Source organism: Meles meles, chromosome X (genome assembly GCF_922984935.1).
Source record: "Meles meles chromosome X, mMelMel3.1 paternal haplotype, whole genome shotgun sequence".
In the NCBI taxonomy this organism is placed as follows: Eukaryota; Metazoa; Chordata; class Mammalia; order Carnivora; family Mustelidae; genus Meles; species Meles meles.
The window spans coordinates 112,873,275-112,892,425 of NC_060087.1; the positions used below are offsets into that span (position 1 = coordinate 112,873,275).

At 37.3% G+C, this 19,151-nt stretch overlaps 1 pseudogene; it reads right to left on the reverse strand.

Moving 5' to 3' along the window:
* Nucleotides 1–2,242: 2,242 nt before the first annotated feature.
* Nucleotides 2,243–3,363, reverse strand: LOC123934753 (annotated as a pseudogene).
* Nucleotides 3,364–19,151: the final 15,788 nt, after the last annotated feature.

The following is a 19,151-nucleotide window of genomic DNA, read 5'->3' on the forward strand; positions in this document are numbered from 1 at the left end:
GCTAAACCTTGGTTGGGAGATGAAAAATTAACCAAATATGGCTCTATCCTTCTGAGAGTTTTCAGTGTATGTAAGCAAAACAGAAATTCTAAAAAATTCAGAGGATTTTATCATAAGGCCAAGTGTCATAATGTTACAATGGAGGTGCAAAGTGCAACGGGAAACCAGGGTATGAATCCCTACTTCCATCTGAAACATCGGGAAAAGTTATGCAGAAAAGATGGGATTTGAGCTTGGACTTCAAAAAATGGATAGGACTAGGACAGACAAGATATGGAGAGCTTTTCATGCCAAATATAACAGTTTGGAATTTATCTTATCAGTGTGGAGAGTAGAAGGCTGATCTGGTTGGATTTACATTTAAACTACCATAGTTGTTCTGTAAAAAGTAGATTTAATAGGATCCAGGGTGGATTCAGAGAGAAAGGATAAAAGATTACTTTGCTAATCTAGGCAAGAAAGGAGTATGTCATGATCTAGGACAGTGTCAGTGAAGAATAAACTACTTCAAAAGGAATTTGGGAGGAAGAATTGGCAGGATTTGGTAATTGATTGAATGTAGGGAGTTGAAGGGGGAGAAAGTGTCAAAGACTAACTTTAGGCTTTGGGTTTAAGAAACTGGGTGTGTTGTTCACTTACATAGGAAACAAGGGGAAAGGAAGAGCAGGGTTAGAAGAATTCAGTTTTTAAACATTAAGTTTGAAGTGCTTGAGGAACTTTTCAAGGGGAGGTTCCATCTGGTAGTTGGATATAAGGATCTGGGCTCTAAGAGGATTAGTTTTACTTGGTAGTAAACCACGCTGCCTCACAACTGAGGCTTAGCAGTCTTTGGAAGATGGCTATTAAGGCTAGAAAGCTTTGGGGAATAGAGGCAGAAACAAAGCTACCTTAGGGCGCAATTATTGTGTCTGACCTAGATATAAATAAATACTTCTTTCTGTTTTTCCTTGCAGCCAGAGTCAATTTGATTATTTTCCCCCTAATTGTTTGATTTTGCTCAGTTTCTCTTCTCTAAGCCTTGGCTTCCTCAACTATAAAAGTAAGATAATAAGTTTTTATAGTCTTCGGGTATAGGACGATATGCTGTTTTTTTTTTTTTTTTTTTTTTTGACAGACAGAGATCACAAGTAGGCAGAGAGGCAGGCAGAGAGAGAGGAAGGGAAGCAGGCTCCCCGCTAAGCAGAGAGCCAGATGTGGGGCTGGATCCCAAGACCCTGGGATCATGTCCCGAGCTGAAGGCAAAGGCTTCAACCCACTGAGCCACCCAGGCACCCCGATGATATGCTTTTATAGATAGCTTGTTGTTCAATATATTTAGATAAGATAGTAATATCCACAAATTTCATGCACCTTTTCAAATTCTGAGGGCTAGCCATGGACTAATAAATTAATTGGGGTTTTACTCACACTTGCGTTGTCTGTTGGTCATATATTCAGGAATACCAATAGGCTTAGCTAGTTTATAATTTGCATACAATAGTCCATTTAGTATTTACACACACAAAAAAAATCATTGGTATAATTTAGGCCTAGAGTTTCCACTAATCAATGGTCCATTGTCCCTTACAAATAATCTTTCAAATCCTACTCTAATTAGCAAACTCAATCTGTTGTTTGGCTTAGCATTACTATCTTTTAAGATTTACCCTAATAATCTCAGTAATTACATATGTGAATTAATATATAGTTTCACATTTTATAGCCTCACAGCGGTAGTGATGGTGCAGCCTTTGGAAAACACACATTCAGGAGTCTTCTGAAAGTCATCCTTTCATGAGGATGAAAGATATGGACTGAACTTAATTCAGCCTAAGGGATACCAAGTAAATCCTCCATATAAATACATGAATAGTAAAGCAAAAGTATTTGCATCTCAGTTATGTTTTCTTCTATAATTTATAGTCAAATTACGCTATTTTCTAACCTTATCATGGAGTTATTTAAACTTATGACTGGGGTTACACCAGTTCACAACTCAAATTGACATATTCATATCCACATACATATTTCCCTCTTTTAAAACATTTTTTATCAGACAGTTGCTTCAGAAAATACACATTGTTTTGGCCATATAACTTCTTATTGTGTTGCTGTTTATCTAAACAACTACTTCTAAACACTTCTCCAGAGCAATTCAATTTTCTTAACAAGGCTTCATTTGCAGGCAAGGAAAACACTGTGAATAGAACTGTAAGGACGTCTTCATAAAACATGTTACATTCTTGAGACACAAAATGGAAGATTAGGAACTCTGCTTCAATATTTTCCATAAAGGAACTTTCACTTCCTGGTTTCTCAAACTTAAGAGGATTTAACATGGGGATAAACATTGTATAAAACACTGAAACCATCTGATTTCCTGCCTGGGATCCATGTCGAGAGGGCTGCAAGTTAAATACACATAGTTGTTCCATAATATAGGTCAACAGCAGTCATGTGGGAATCACACATAGAGAAAGCTTTTTCTTTGCCAGAAGCTGAAGGAATTCCCAGGATCGTCATGAGGACAGACATGTAGGCGACAAGGATCACCACAATGGAGGTGAACAGGGTGAATCCCCCACAGCCAACAACCAGTATCTGGGTGACCCAGGGATCTGAGCAAGCCAGTACCAATAGTGGAAGAATGTCACAGAAGAAGTGGGGAAGGACACATGGTTGACAGAATGATAGTTGTGTGATGGAAGTTGTCACAGAAACCATGTTAATAATCCCCCAAAGTAGCATCCTGCTATCATCAGGAGACAACAGACTCTAGACATAGTGATAGGGGAGAGCAGTGGGTGACAGATGGCAGGATAGTGGTCATAAGCCATGGAAGCCAAAAGGTTGCATTCAGCAGAGGCAAAGATTATGAACAAGCCCATTTGAGTTATGCATCTAAGGAAAGAAACAGCCTGCAATTTAGATAACAAATTTGCTAAAGTCTTTGGGATTATAATGGAAGAGAAACAGACATCAAGAAGGGAAAGGGGATGCCTGGGTGGCTCAGTGGGTTAAAGCCTCTGCCTTCAGCTCAGGTGATGATCCCAGGGTCCTGGGATCAAGCCCCACATCGGACTCTCTGCTCAGCAGGAAGCCTGCTTCCCTTTCTCTCTCTGCCTGCCTCTCTGCCTACTTGTGATCTCTGTCAAATAAATAAATAAAATCTTAAAAAAAAAAGAAGGGATATGTTAGAGGAAAAAAAAAGTGCATGGAAGTATGGAGGCAGGGACTGACTCTGATCAGGATTACCAGGCCTAGATTCCCCAAAACAGTGACAATATAAACGATAAGGGAGACTCCAAATAGCAGGACTCCAAACTGAGGGTTGTCTGCCATGCCAAGAAGCATGAAGTCAGTCCCCATGAATGAATTCTCCATCCACACAAGCTGGATATTATTCTTGACTAGTTAGGAGCTCTTTAGATATGTTTTAGTTGAGGAAATAATGGGAAACTCAATGATATGGGTAAAACAGTCCCCCTCAAAACATATCAATCCACAACACTCTCCAGCCCTTCCCCTCATCTATATTCTCACTTTATTTTTTAATATTTTATTTTATTTTTTTCAGTGTTCCAAGATTCATTGTTTATACACCACACCCAGTGCGCCATACAATATGTGCCCTCCTTAATACCCACCACCAGGCTCACTAACCCCTGCCCTCCTCCCCTCCAAAATCCTGTTTGTTTCTCAGAGTCCACAGTCTTTCATGCTTCAGCTCCCCCTCCAATTTCCCCCAGTTCACTTATCCTTTCCTTCTCCTAATGTCCTCCATGTTATTCCTTATGCTCCACAAGTAAAACCATATAATTGACTCTCTCTGCTTGACTTATTTCACTCAGCATAATCTCCTCCTGTCCCACCCATGTTGATACAAAAGTTCAGTATTCATCCTTTCTGATGGAGGCATAATAATCCATTGTATATATGGACCATATCTTCTTTTTCCGTTCGTCTGTTGAAAGGCATCTTGGCTCTTTCCACAGTTTGGCGACTGTGGCCATTGCTACTATGAACATTGGGGTACAGATGGCCCTTTCTTTCACTACATCTGTATCTTTGGGGTAATCTTTGGAAGATACCCAGTTAACTACATAACCAGACAACTCTCCCCCTTCAGTAATTGTGACATTATTTCTGAAACAGTGGAAGTCATCAATTACTTACTATTCTGCTTGAACAGTAGAGGGTTTTCTAGGACCTTGATCATTTCTTCACCAGAGATTGTTGCAGAATCAGAATGCCCCTTAATGGCCATCAGAAACTTAACCCAAGTCTGAAGGTAACATTTGGATCCCGTGAACGAAAAACAAAAGGATTCATGCAGCTCCTGGCTGATCATCAGCTTACTGATTCCTTTAACCATGTTTGGGGCAAAGGCAATGCAGCTGTGCAAAACTAAATACGAATTCCACAAAGACTTGTCAGTTCCACAAAGACTTGTTGGTCAGGTCCATCTAAGCAAAGGGCCAGGTCACAAAATGGTTGGAGTTAGATGGTGCTAAGGCTGAGTGCACGGACTCTCTCTCTCTCTATTGCAGTCACAGGGTATCTCTAAGGCTGGCTTACTGCCTCAAGCAAATGCCTGGATTTTGCCCTGGATGAAGCACCAGACAAGAGAAGGGATAAGTCCTTGCAGCTCCAACTCCATTTATAGACTCTAAACTAAGTTAGAGTCCCTGCGGTTCACTGGATGGTCATCAGTGAGGGGTGTCTAGAAGGAATACCGGTATTTAGTGAAACGTTGGACAAGCAGACCTCGGAGGGCTCTCCCAACTTTGATTAAAAAGAAAAACGTGTGTGAGACAACTTGGTGGCTCAATCTGTTAGGTAACCAACTCTTGATTTTAATTCAGGTCATGATCTCAGAGTCCTGGGAGTGAGCCCTGTGTTGGCTTCACACTCAGTGGGGAGTCTGCTTGAGGATTCTCCCTCTCTCTCTCTCTCTGTCCCTCCCCTTTCAAATAAAAAAATCAAAAAAAAAAAAAAAAAGAAAAGAAAAAGAAGAAAGACGTGTGATTCAAATCACCAGAAAATACAGGTTCTTTATTTGGTATAGTAGTTAAGATGCCCAATCCTGGAGCCATATGGACCTATTTGAATCCTAGCATAGGATATCACTTGTTCTGTGACTTAGGACTTAAACCTACCTAAGATTTAGTTCACTAATCTGTAAAAGAAGGACACTATATGACCTATGTCATGGGGCAATAGTAAAGATTAAATGAAATATTGTAAGTAAAGCACTCAGTACATATCAGGTGCTCACTGAATTCTACTTTCTTCGTTCCTTCATGAGCATGTCTAACTCTGTATTCATTATTTTTTTTTACTCTGTTTCACCAAATGCAAGTGGAGATATTGTATGTGTACACTACTACCATTTTAGATCAACAGAAGTGAATTCTAGAAAGACTGGCTAAAATATAATTTTCAATGCTCTGCTCTAACCATCTCTCACACCATACACGCATGCACACATGCACACATGCACTCTCACACACACTTTGACCAGAGCAGATGAAAGAAGCATTTTTTACTTGTGGTAATAATTCACTCTTGCTACTCTATCCTAACTGTTGGAGTTGATTTCTGCTGCTGCTGCTGCTGCTGCTGCTGCTGCTGCTGCTGCTGCTCAGCACAGCAGCCTTGCCTAGGGGAACACTGAATAACTTAGGCCTCTAAATAGAGAGATGAGAAGAGAAAATACTGGGATGAATGCAGGTAATGGAAAAAACACTGTTTTCAGTGACAAAAGACATGAGTTCTAGTTCCGGCACTAATTTGTATTGTTTTTCCATGGAAAAGCCACATAACCTCTTCCAGCCCCTTATTTTCTCATCTTGAAAACAGAAAAAAACAATAACCACTATGCCTCTCTTTTTGGGTTGGCAGGAAGATCAAATAAGATAATGAATGTGAAAGCACTCTGTAAACTCTGAAGGGTGATACAATACACATGGAACGGATCCCTATTATTATTCCATCATGGAAGGTGGGAGAGGGAGGAGGAATGCATCAATATGATCATTTTCTGCTGTGTGCTCCAGCTCCTGCTTACAGAGCTGCACTCTTTGCCCTCCCACTCACTCCCCTACACACACATCATCTGCTCTGCCTCTCTACTGTGAAAGTTTCAGCCTGTGAAGATTTAAACAAACAGCTCTTGACTGCTCACGTACCTTGAATCATAAAAAAGACAGGTTTTCAATGTTAGCTTCATGTTATTGTACCATTTTTAAAAATTTCCCATTTTAGGATAACTTTGTTCCTTGACATGTACGTGTACTGTAGGCATCCAATAAATATTAGTTGAATGGATAAATGACTATTATTCTTTAGAACATGACAAAATCTTTTTTTCCTTAAAATAAGATTGAATTGCTTTTTCTTCCCAAAGGAAATAACCATAAAAAATTAAGACTTTATTAAGGAAATGATTTTATATACCCTATCTACACATGCCACTGCATGCGTCAATATTGCAGCCAGAACTGGTGTATTATTAACTTGGCAAATGTGTCTTGTATATCTACTTACTGGAAATAATCAGGCACTCTTTTATTTGTTGAAGAAATAAACTTTTATGTTTAAAAAGTGCATTAATGCATTTACCCCTAGAAGCATGTAAATTTACAGTAATGGTTCTTTAAAAAGTTTTTTTTTTTTGGTTACCCTTCTTTTCAATTTTTTGGTTATGTATCTTCCAAAAATAGCATAACATTTAGCATTTATACAAAGGTTCACTTATTTAGTTATTCAATACAATTTCAGGAGTGTTTAATAAACACAATCTTCCAAAACATCATATATTTTAACCCAACCATTTCCAGATGAAGAAACAGAAGTTCAAAGAGGTTAAGTGACGTGTCTAAGGTCTTACAGTGAATTAGTGGCAGAGATAGTGATGGAATCCAGACCTTCTGACCTAATTCAGTGACCTTTCTACATCACTATTTTGCTTTTCTCTTAATTTGTTTTCTGCAGTTATTTTGAGTGGGACTTTCACCTTTGGTACACTTATTTTTCCAGTAATAGATGAAAAGTCATCCTCTGTCACCATATTTGAGCTATATGGTCTTGAGCAGATAACTTGCTCTTTCTGGGTCCTAGTTTCTTCATCAATAAAATAAAGCAGCTAGACCAGGTGTCCTCTGAGGCTCTTTTCAGCTTTGAGCTCTAATCTCCCATGGCTCTGTGATTTAAAATGTACACAGATCATTGGTCATTCTCAATATCTGATGAAGGGAAGTTGATAAAGCAAATTTATTTAGATCCATGAGTCTATGTTATACAAAATACTCTATTTTACTCTGCTCTTTCAACCCTCACAGTGTGAGAAATGTCATATTGGTGTTTTGTCTCTATGGAAGGCACTGAGGGCCACTGAGGCAAGAGTACTGGAGAGATATTTTCCAAACTTCCTAAACACCTTAAGGCAGAAAGAACTTGGACAAAGATTGGGTCAAAGCATCCAGGTTATATCATATCCTAACCGTATAATCTCAAATTGCTCAACCTCTCTACTATCAGTTCCCTTATTTAAAATGGAAATATTATCTAACTTAAATGGCTGTTTGAAGATTAAATAAGAAAAAAAATATAGAAAATGCTTAACAGAGATGTAGGTGTTTAATAAATGTTGTTTTGCTTCTGCTTAAAAGTCCATTTTTTATTTCACAGTTTCACATATATGAAATGTCCAGACTAGGCAAATCTATAGAGAAATTGGTATATAAAAAGTAGATTAATGGTTGTCAATATCTTGAAAAGTGGTGCAGGAATGATAGGATAGGTTGTTTCATTTGTTTGTATTTTATTAGCTATGTGATTTAATTAAAATTTATGGACTTAGACTTTTAATATGTCTAAAACTTTTAACACTTATGCTGCCAAAACCTTATTATTGCTTTAGTTCAATGTCCACCATGATTTGATATTCCCATATGGTTACATTTATCACATTTTCATTTTTTCAGTTATAAAAATATTCTAAAATTGATTGTGGTAAAAGTTGCACAATTCTGAATATACTAAAAACCATTTAATGTACACTCATTTGTATGTGTATGTGTAAATTGTATGGTATGTGAATTATATCCCAATAAAACTATTACCATAAAAAAGTAATCTTGAAGAATACTGGGGGGGGGATATCCATTAAAGGACAGTCATGTTTGGTGCATCTAAATTCTTCTACTAACTTACAGCAGAGTCACTGAATGAGATCATCAACTTAAAAGTACTTTGAAAAATTTAACGATGATGAAAGAAATGTATTCAAAGGAAATAATAAGATCATAATTGAAGAAATAAAGAAAGACCTGAATAAATGGAAAGGGACACTTCACTCCCAACTGGCAAGGCTAAAATACAAGAAAGATAAAACTCTTTAAGTTAGTATATAGATTTAATGCAATATCAATTAAAAATTCTTCAGGGTGTTTTACAGACCATGACACATTTATAGTGAAATTCACCTGGAAGAATAAGAAGACAAAAATGCCAAAAAACACAGTTTTATATAATGATGGTATATAGCTTCTCAGGTTTAAACCTTATTATAAAGTTATACATATAAAAAGGACATTTTGGCATTGAATTAAAAATGAAGGTGTATCAATGAAATAGCACATTTTAAACAAACAGAGCCAAATTTACAAAAAAATGTCTCCAGTTAACTAGAAAGAACACACACACGAACACTAACAAATAAATATTGGTGGGGAAACTGTGTATCCATAAGAAGAGCATTGAATTTGATCATATGTCTCTCACATCATATGCTTCAATAAATTCCAGATGGATCAAAAAGTTAGACATACAGGGGCACCTGGGTGCCTCAGTGGATTAATCCTCTGCCTTTGGCTCAGGTCATGATCTCAGGGTCTTGGGATCAAGCCCCACGTCGGGCTCTCTGCTCAGCAGGGAGCCTGCTTCCCATTCTCTCTCTGCCTGCCTCTATGCCTACTTGTGATCTCTGTCTGTCTGTTAAATAAATAAAATCTTAAAAAGAAAAGGTAGACATACAAGTCTAAACTGTGAAACTAGGGGGAAGAAAAAACCTAGAGCAGCCTTGTTTACCTAGCTATTATAGCCATTGAAAAAATAAAGAGTATCGAAACCAAGATAATGTGTTCAAATATATGACAGAAAATCTTGTGCACATTGTACTATAATCAGATGAAGATCAAAAAGGACTCAGACAAACTGAGGGTTTTAGAGGGGAGGGGAGAGGGAGAGAGGGGATGGGATGGGTGCGCCTGGTGGTGGGTATTAAGGAGGGCACATATTACATGGAGCACTGGGTGGTATATGTAAACAATGAATCTTGGAACATACACCAAAAACAAAGGACGTATTGTATGGTGACTAATATAACACAATAAATTATGACTCATAATTTTAAAAAGTCAACAACACTGTTTCATATATATATATGAAACAACCAAAAGGGAAAATATATACAATTGAGAACTCTCAAAACACACCAGTCAGAACATATAAATAATGAAACATATGAGATAAATGTATAAAGCTCACTAGATGAGTCATCAAAAAAAACAAAAGGACAACAAGCACAATAGGGAACATATTCAGTATATAATCACAGGACAAAATATATGACCTCAGCATAATACAAATTAAAGCACAATGTCCTCCAGCTTGGTAGTATGCGTGTAATAAAGACCACTGTTGGGAAACAGGTCACCACACAAATTGCTGGTGAAATATCTGGAATACACTATGAGAGTGTATAACTGCTCTTTGCCCAAGTAATTCCATTTGCAGAAATATACACCCAACGATATAATCCAAAACAAATGAAAATAATTTATGCAAAAATGTTCATTATATTGCTGTTTAAATATTCATCTGCTGTATATGTATATCTGTAAATCACTTTGTCATATGCATATATTCAATTATGTATAAGACCCAATCCCTGCCCTCAAGGAGCCTATATAATATAACAGGGAAGACAACTATATGTGTAACATGTTCTTTCATGGAAATAAAGACAAAAAGCTACAGGAGCAAAAAAGAACTGATTTTATTCCATGGGGCTAGAGCAGGGTGCAGGTGGGGAAAAGAAAGTTATTATGGAGGGGGTAGCATTGAATCAGAGCCTTGAAATGTGAGTAAAGTTTGGTGCAAAATAGGAGTGTTTAAAAGACATTCCATGAAAGATTCCAAATGCTCAATAACTGGAGGCTGGCTAAACATACTTCTGGATATTAACAGGCTGGGTGACTATAGAATCATTAGAATCAACCATAAGAAATATATTTGTGAAATAACCTCAAGCCACAAAAATACATGACCGGACCTGGAAAAAGTCAGACAGGCCAGCACTCAAATTGCTGGATATCCATGTTTGATTCACTAAAGTTGCTCAAGTTTCGTAATTTTAAAAAGTCAACAACAATATATAAACGTGAGGGCTAAAGCAAACCTAAAGCATTGCTCTAATCCTTCTCTGGGATTAAACATTCAGTCAGGAGGGCTGTGAACTTTGGGTTTCTGCAGTATCTTCAGGAAAGTAAGAGTCGCAGTTGCTTGTGGTTACTGTAGGGGGCTGGAGTCTGTGCGTCCTTCACTTTCACATCTCCTGTGAATGAACACACATCATCTCCTATGAATGAGCAGCTTGATGTGCTGCTCCCCACGCTCTTCACCCTCTCTCCCCATCACATCCTAGCCTACTAAATCCTCTTCTATTTTAGCAAAGCAATTGCAATACCCAGTCTCCAAAATCCCTGAGTAATGGGACAGGAGTTAGGAGGACTCAGAACATCTGTCTTGTTTTACTAAGTCTACTGACAAAAAAAACAAAAGCACCTGGGATTGGGAACCTTAGTTTATGTAAGCTTGGAATTCATCAGCTCTGATTTCTGTCTGCTACATTCTTACCCAAATTTATTGTGTGTTCCCTCTGCAGATATAAAATAGAAATGTGAAAGGCAATTTAGTTACTTAAAGAAAAACTTGTCTCCCTGGCTGAAGTTTTTCAAGTTCTAGGCCCCAGGCAGACACATCAAAATAGATCAGTTTTTACTGTACAGCCAAAATCAGTGACTCTCTGTGAAAGGGCCGGCCCCATTGTTTGCTCCCCTTCATTCCAAATGGAAGGATTTTGAGGAAATGCAAAATGCCAGAAACTCACCTGCAATGTCTTGTCATTCATATCAAGGTCATATCTAACATTTAGCACTGTTTTCCCCCAGTGGTTTTTACCGGCAGGACTGAGGCTATTAGTTTCTTGGACTTCTATCCATATAGCCAGCCACTCATGGGCCAACTGTGTGGTGTTTAGCACAAGCAATATATGTCATATAATACAGAATCATTCTCCCCTGAGGGAATCTGAGGCTAATTGAAAGGCTACTGTGCAAATAATCTCTCTTTCCATAACTGTACCTTATGTTTGTGTAAGTGTTTAAAAAAACCTCATGCCACTAATTCTTTTCATCCAAATCCCACTCAAATCTAGCACTATACTTTCACTGTTCTAACACCCCTGTGAGATTAGTGGGCCAGTGATGGTATACACTTACACAGCTGGGCTGTTTTGATCAGACCATATCTTCAGGTCCCAAATTAGAAAGAGTAATGGGCAGACGGTCTGAAGAGATGGGCCTAGACCTCAGCTCTGCCACTAACTAGTTGTCTGATATTTGGCTAATAACTTCCCCTTTCTTGTCCTCAGTTTCCTTATCTGTAAAACAAGATATTAAACTGATAATTTGCAGCTTTTCCCCACTTCTAAGATTCAGTGAGTTTAAGTTCATAGACATGTTTCAGAGACAGCCCCCTATGAACAAAATGTAGCATTATGAAGTTGAAAATATATTGGTTTTGTAGTAAAATATATTTGTGCTATTATGTGTCTTGTCTTATATGTTGTTTTTCCTCAAGTATCTAATTCTCCCATTTTGATTTGACTAATTTGCTATACAGTTATTTTCATTTTTTCCCTACAACAGTATCAGATGCTATGTCTATAAATATCATTTTTAATTAGTAATTTATGCAGCAAATACTTAACTGAGTGTCTATTATGTCCTAGGCACTAAGGATAGTGAACAAGATAGACAATATCCCTGTTTTCATGAAGCAAGCATACTTGTGGTGGAGACATTTAATAAACAAATATATAAATATATAATGTAAAAGAAGTGCTACAAAATAAACAGATTAAATGTCATGATGAAAAATAAAGAAGGGTTTCCAGTTAAAAGCAGTGGATTAGACATTCACATTTATGTATAAATGACATAAAAGAAACTATTTTAGAGGCATAAACCCATGAAGAAAAACAAACAGGAAACATTTATGAAAAGCATTTTAGGAAAAAGAAAGCAAAAAAGCAACTATTAACAGATTGGGAGAACCAAGAAACCTGAATCTTAAAACAACAGTGAGAAAAAAACAACACAATTTGCACCAATGATCTCCCAAAAGGCTCAGATATTGGCAGCATCCAGTTACCACTGGGTACTTCTATAAGTGAGAGTGAAAGTGGGGCTGAAAGCATGGGAATTGTTTGAAAGAGTTTACGGAGCAAGTAAGCCTCCAAATCCCTTCCTCATTTCTTCACAGCAGGGTAATTCCCCTACATGCTTCCTTCTTACAGAAGACTCTTCACAGTGGAGCAATTCCCCTACATACTTCCCTCTTATCAAAGAGTAGAAACTTATTCTGATCATTAAATAACAAGGTTTTTGGGCTGGGTGACTCAGCTAGAACTGAGTATGTGATCTAGCTATCTACCGTATGGTGAGACCACAAGACTTCTTCCCCTGTTTAGTTCCCAGAAACCTACAGCCAAGGCTTGCCCCAGGTAGAAGATTGGAAGGTTATTTTCTGAAAGAATCTGATCAACTTATATAAAATTATCTAAAAATAATTAGAAGTTCACCAACAGTAGGATCCACCATGACAAAAACTTTTAATAAAAAAAAAACTTTTAATCAGCTTTTTTGTGTCCCACTCAAATATAACCAAACATCCAAGGACCACAAGACATAATTTTTTAAATTCTATCATAAAAGGAAGAGATCAAAACAAAAAAGTTAAGAAAAAATAACTTGGGGGGAACATATCTCAGGGAGAGGAAAATTTCAAAATCACTAAGATCATCAGAAATATAAAAGAAGGTATTGTAGTCATTAAACAAGAATAGTAACTATAAAAAATAAACATTGAAAAAAATAAAAAACTGCCACAAGGTCATAAAAAAGATAATTTCACAGCTATAAGTTTCCTAATTGTAATCAACAACAATCTAGTGATGAAAAAAAAAAGTATGTCTTAATGGCTACAATAAACTTGAGCAAATCAATGTCTTTGAAGACATTTTGCTTCCTCTTTTGGTGAAGAGCCATCTCCCAAATTCTGGATTTCTAAGTTTAGAAAGTGAATAATTACATCATGCCCAGAGAGTATGAGCCTGCAGAAGGCATGATAATGGCATGAATAAGCATCCACAGAGAAGACATAAAAGTAAACTCAGCAGTTGACTTCAGTTTGACCGTATGGCTGGAAAGAAAATTTTAGTTTCTTCCTGTTTGCATAATATTAACTCTTCTACTAACCACTGACAGATACAGGCACAGATTGTATACTGAATTAGCATGAGAAGCTTGCTATGTTTAAGTGAATTGTATATATACATGCACCCGGAGATATTTACTCTAAATTACTAGGCATTCCTAAGTGCATGAACAATGAATTAAATTGGTCCTATTTTATGAATATGATGTAACTTGCTGTAAATTACAAACCATCTAAATCAGTATGAATGCCATAAAAGAAATCTATAACTCATTAAATTCCCACATATCCTGTTAAGGAAGTATTGCTATGTAATTTAAATATCTCCATTAAGGCACTAATTACTGTTTAATTTCTAAGTGTGAATAAAGGTTATTACATACTTAAAAAAAACACATTGAATAAAGGAGTTCTTGGATATTTTAAGAGACAACAGAAATAAAACTTCAATAGCCATAATGGAAAATAAAGTTGAGGATTTCTCACAAAAACTAGACCAAAGAAACAGAGATAGAAAATAAGAAAAAATAGGGGCAGGGGGTGGGAAATTGGGAGAGCCAAGGTGGTGGGTATTATGGAGGGCACACATTGCATGGAGCACTGGGTGTGGTGCAAAAACAGTGAATTCTGTTACGCTGAAAAGAAATAAAAAAAAACAAAAAAATTAATTTAGAAGATCAAATCAGGAATTCCAACATAGCAATGATGTATTTTCCTAAAAAGAACAGAGAAAATGAGGAAGAAATTATTTTAAAAATCATTTGAGAAAAATTCCCTGAAGAAATAATTTCCAGATTAAAAGGGGCAATTGAATACCCAGCAAAACTGATGAAAATAGATCCACACTGAGGCATACCACATTGAAATATAAGAACACTGGAGACCAAGAGATTATATCTGAATGACAAAAGTTGAGTAAGAAAGCAAAAAGGAGTAAGGGCCACAGAGATGGCCATAATCATGGCATTGCATAAACTATATCCAATGCATTAAATGCATCTGCTCTACTCTAAAAGGATATCAGACACATGAAAAAAATGTTCAACATCATTAGCCATCAGGGAAATTAAAATCAAAACCACACTGAGATACACGAATTAGAATGGCCAAAATTAACAAAGCGGGAAACAACAAATGTTGGCAAGGATGTGGAGAAAAAGGAACTGTCTTACACTGGGATGCAAGCTGGTACAGCCACTTCAGAGAACAGTATGGAGGTTTCTCAAAAAGTTGAAAACAGAGCTACCCTATGACCCAGCAATTGCACTACTTGGTATTTACCCCAAAGATACAGGTGTAGTGAAAAGAAGGGGCACATGCACCCCAATGTTAATAGCAGTAATGTCCACAATAGCCAAACTGTGGAAGGAGCTGAGATGCCCTTCAACAGATGAATGGATAAAGAAGATGTGGTTCTTATAGACAAAGGAATATTACTCAGCCATCAGAAGGGATGAATACCCACCATTTGCAGAGACATGAATGGAACTGGAGGGGATTATGCTAAATCAACCATAGAAAGACAATTATATGGTTTCACTCATATGTGGAACATAAGGAATAGCATAAGGAACATAAGGAACATAAGGAGGACCACAGGGGAAGGGAGGGAAAACTGAAGAAGGCGGGAATTAGAAACAGAGACAAACCATGAGAGACTATGGACTCTGGGAAACAATCTGAGGGTTTCTGTGGGTGTGGGGGGGGATGGGTTAGCCTGGTGATGGGTATTAAGGAGGGCATGTATTGCAATGAGCACTTGGTGTTCTATGCAAACAGTGAATCATGGAACACTATTCAAAAACTAATGATGTACTGTATGGTGACTAACATAATAAAAAAGAAAGAGAAAGTAAATTGGGGCAAATTGGAGGGGGAGAATCTTGGAACACTGAAAAAATTAAATTAAATTAAAAAATAGAATAAAAACAAAAAATAGATTACTATAAACCATACATACTAATAAATTGGATAACTTAGGGAAAAAAAAAACAGATAATTCCTAAAAATGCACAAGTTACCATGGTTGAATGACTCTTGAACCCAAGAAATAAGAAATCTTAGATGAATAATAAGAATGAAAGTTGATTTTGGAATCAAAAATTGCCCAGCACAGGTTTCATTGGTGAATTCTACCACACAATTAACAAAATAATAAATGAAAATCTTTATCAAAATCTTACAAATAATAGGATAGAGGAAACACATTCAAAACCATTCCATGATGCCAGTAGTACCCTAATACCAACCCCTGAAGATCTGGACTCTAATGGATTCTCAAGAATATAAACTCAAATTGGTGGCATTAGATTTCCTTTCCTTACAGATCCCATGGCAGGTCTTGTTTAGGAGATAGTAATTTTCTTAGTCTGCTCAGGCTGCCATAACAAAATAAATTAAAAAACAGGAATTTATTTTTCTCCCAGTTCTAGAAACTGGGAGTGCAAGATTAAGGTGCCAGCATGGTTGATTTCTAATGAGAGCACTCTTCCTGGCTTGCAAACAATCACTTTCTTCTTGTGTCCTCACATAAGGAGAGAGAACTCTCTGGTATCTCTTCTTCTGAATAGAGTATAAGAATTTTTAGGGGTAGGGGTACACAATTCAGTCCACAACGGTAATGAAACTTGCAGAGCAAAGAGGCAAAGGGTCAGGCAGTCCTTCTAAATGATACACAGTTGAGTGAATAGAGTCTACAATCACATTCCTTCCAGATTTATCTGTCTATGGAGCTCACTAAAGCACTCTACCCAACTCCCAGCACTTCCCTCTCCATCCTCCCACCCTTCCAAACCACCATGTGATAAAGATAAAGACTACTGTACTCTAAAATCATCTGATGGGATCAAGTTTCATAGACAGAAAAGGAATTCCTTTGAGTTTAATAGATAATAAAGCCAATATCTATATTAGGGAAGTAATATGTCCAAAGTTACTCTGAAAATAAGGTTTCAAGCCAGAATTGAGACACAGAGCTCTTGTATCCCAACAAAATATTATTTTCCTTCTACAGACTTACTTAGCTATTGTCCTAAGAGACCAATGCCTCAGGCTGGTTCTGAGAAAATTCAACATATATTTAAGGGCTGCTAAAATGCTGGGTCACTGTGACACTTATTCTGATTTTAACTGTTCAGTTCCATCTTCCTGGAAATTCTATCAAGTAACTGAAAATCAGGGAGGTCCCCTTCCTCCACCAGCCTTAAATTTCATTAAGGAAGAAGTACACTGTGTACTTGTTCCCTTGGCACTTCAGGTGGCAAATTTGATCCTTTCCCAGGTCCGTTAGAAACATGCAAGCTCCTTGTTCTCCTGCCAACTGTCTTCAAGGACCAGTGTGCTAAAACCCACATGACAATAAATATTACCTAATATAGATCAGTAATTCCATACCAGCGTTGAAAATATCAATATTCTTACTAAGATTGAAGCATTGACTAGAAAATAGTCCCAGTGATCTACAGATTATGACAGTTATGGGTGTCACCTTCCCAAAACTCATGTTCTCCAAGGAACATTTTTTGATAAAAACCCACCTAAATCTGACTACTTAGTTACTCCACTTCGCACTCTATTGCTTTCCCTTGTTAAGTTGTTGCTTTGAAAACACTATTGTGGTAATCAGAGCTGTCATTGAGCAAGTGTGTGCTCTCCCCAACAGACTCGTAAGTTCTATATAGCCGTGTCTGAGTACGGTCTTCAACACCTGTGCTTTATGTGTTCTAAATTTTCCTTTCTTACATTTCTTTTCACAGACACAACAATCTAATATTATGAGGAAGGATAAGAGATAAGGATTGGCCAAATATGGCTCATGCACCAAATACAGCATACTGAATTGTAAAATGTGACACCATCTGCTATGATTCTCTGCAATGATAGTAGCTAAGTGGTTAAACTTTGATGTCCATGTATCCCTCCTTACCTCCCTTCAACAGGCCTTCTATGTCCCAAAGTTTCCCTTATGTAATTGCCAAAAAAAACTTGATAAAGGGGATAAATGGATGGAGCAGGAACGCCATAGGTAATCAGCCTTTGCTTTCCCACTCCTCTCAGTGTTTCCTTTTTCGTTTTCTTGCTGCTAGAGATGTTTGTGGGGGAGGAAGAGAAGAAGGCAAGAGGGAATTTACTGGATCCTCAAGCATTCTCTGCCAACTGGATGAAATGGAGGAGACCTACAGGTTGCTTCTCTCATTTCATTTCCTCTTCCCTTATCCTAAACAAGAGTTTTCATACGGCCTCCTTCTCCCATTAGTGAAACAATGAATAAATGGATAGTCTGGGTGTTCATCTTGAAGAAGTTTCCAGTGAAGTTATAAGCAGAGATTGGCTCTGATTTAATTGACAAGCTAACTGTTTCTAGTGTTTTTAAGAAAACTTTTATTATGCAGATTACTTAAAGCTATGCTTAATCTTTTTCTTTTCTTTCTCCTGTTTCCTCATCTCAAACAGAAACCTACTTCTACAACTACCTCCAGATGACCTTTCTTAGCTACAACACTCTTTTGTAATAAACCCCCTACCCCCACACACAACATAGGCCTATGATTAGGTAGAATGTAATTTTTTTGTCATGAACTCTCTAAGTGCGCAGGCCCCACACATACTCTTTGGTCAGTTGAAATAGGGATGCAGTTCTCTAGGGAGCCTCCAAACAAAGAATTGGAGCCACAAAAGAAAAGACTACTTATTTATAGCCATTTTGCCAAATATTTCTGATATTAGTCCTTCCCTGGTAATTGTCATTCCTCTCTGAACTCTGGTTCTCCCACAACACAAAATCATGCTTGCAGTTCCTCCTAGATGCTGCTGCCAAATATCATTAATCAGGTGGTACACACAAAGACCTTCATACTTATACCCAACCTGTTACCTTCTACCACTATCTCCTGTACTACAGCCATACCAGACAACTCTAAATTACTGCACACATCATGTACTTTGAGGCCTCACACTTTTCTCCTCTATATCTTTACAATAGGGCTTCAAATTGCTTTTTATTCTTCAAGACTCATTTAAAAAGTCATATTCTCTTTAAAGTCTTCCATGACCCCTATTACTAAACCAAACTAATTGTTCTATATATGATTTCTATTCTCCCATTAATTTAATCATTCACAAATTTTTGAGTACCAACTAATTGTCAGGCACTTTGCTAAGCATTGGGAATATAGAAGATGATAGACATGGTCCCCATCCTCATAGAATTTATAGGATAATAAGAGGGATAAGTAGTTCCAATAAATACTTTTTATAGGGAAAGTACAGGTGGCTATGAGATGTCAGTGCAAGGATCTGACATAGACTTGAGAAGTCAGAGAAGGTCTATCTGAATAAAAAGTATTTAAATTGAGACCTGAAGTGGGAATGTGAATTAGCCACATATAGAGGGTATTACCTTCCAGACAGAGAATATGAGCATATGAAAAGACAGCGAGGCAAAGAACTTGGGGGTTTCAAAGAACTGAAAAAAGGAGAGCACAAAATGGGAACTCAGGAGAAGGCCAGGCATTGTAGGCTGAATTAATAATTCTGGACATTATGCTTTATTCTCCACAGGGTGATACATGCTAAGATGGATTGGGCTTATGCCAATGTCCCCATAT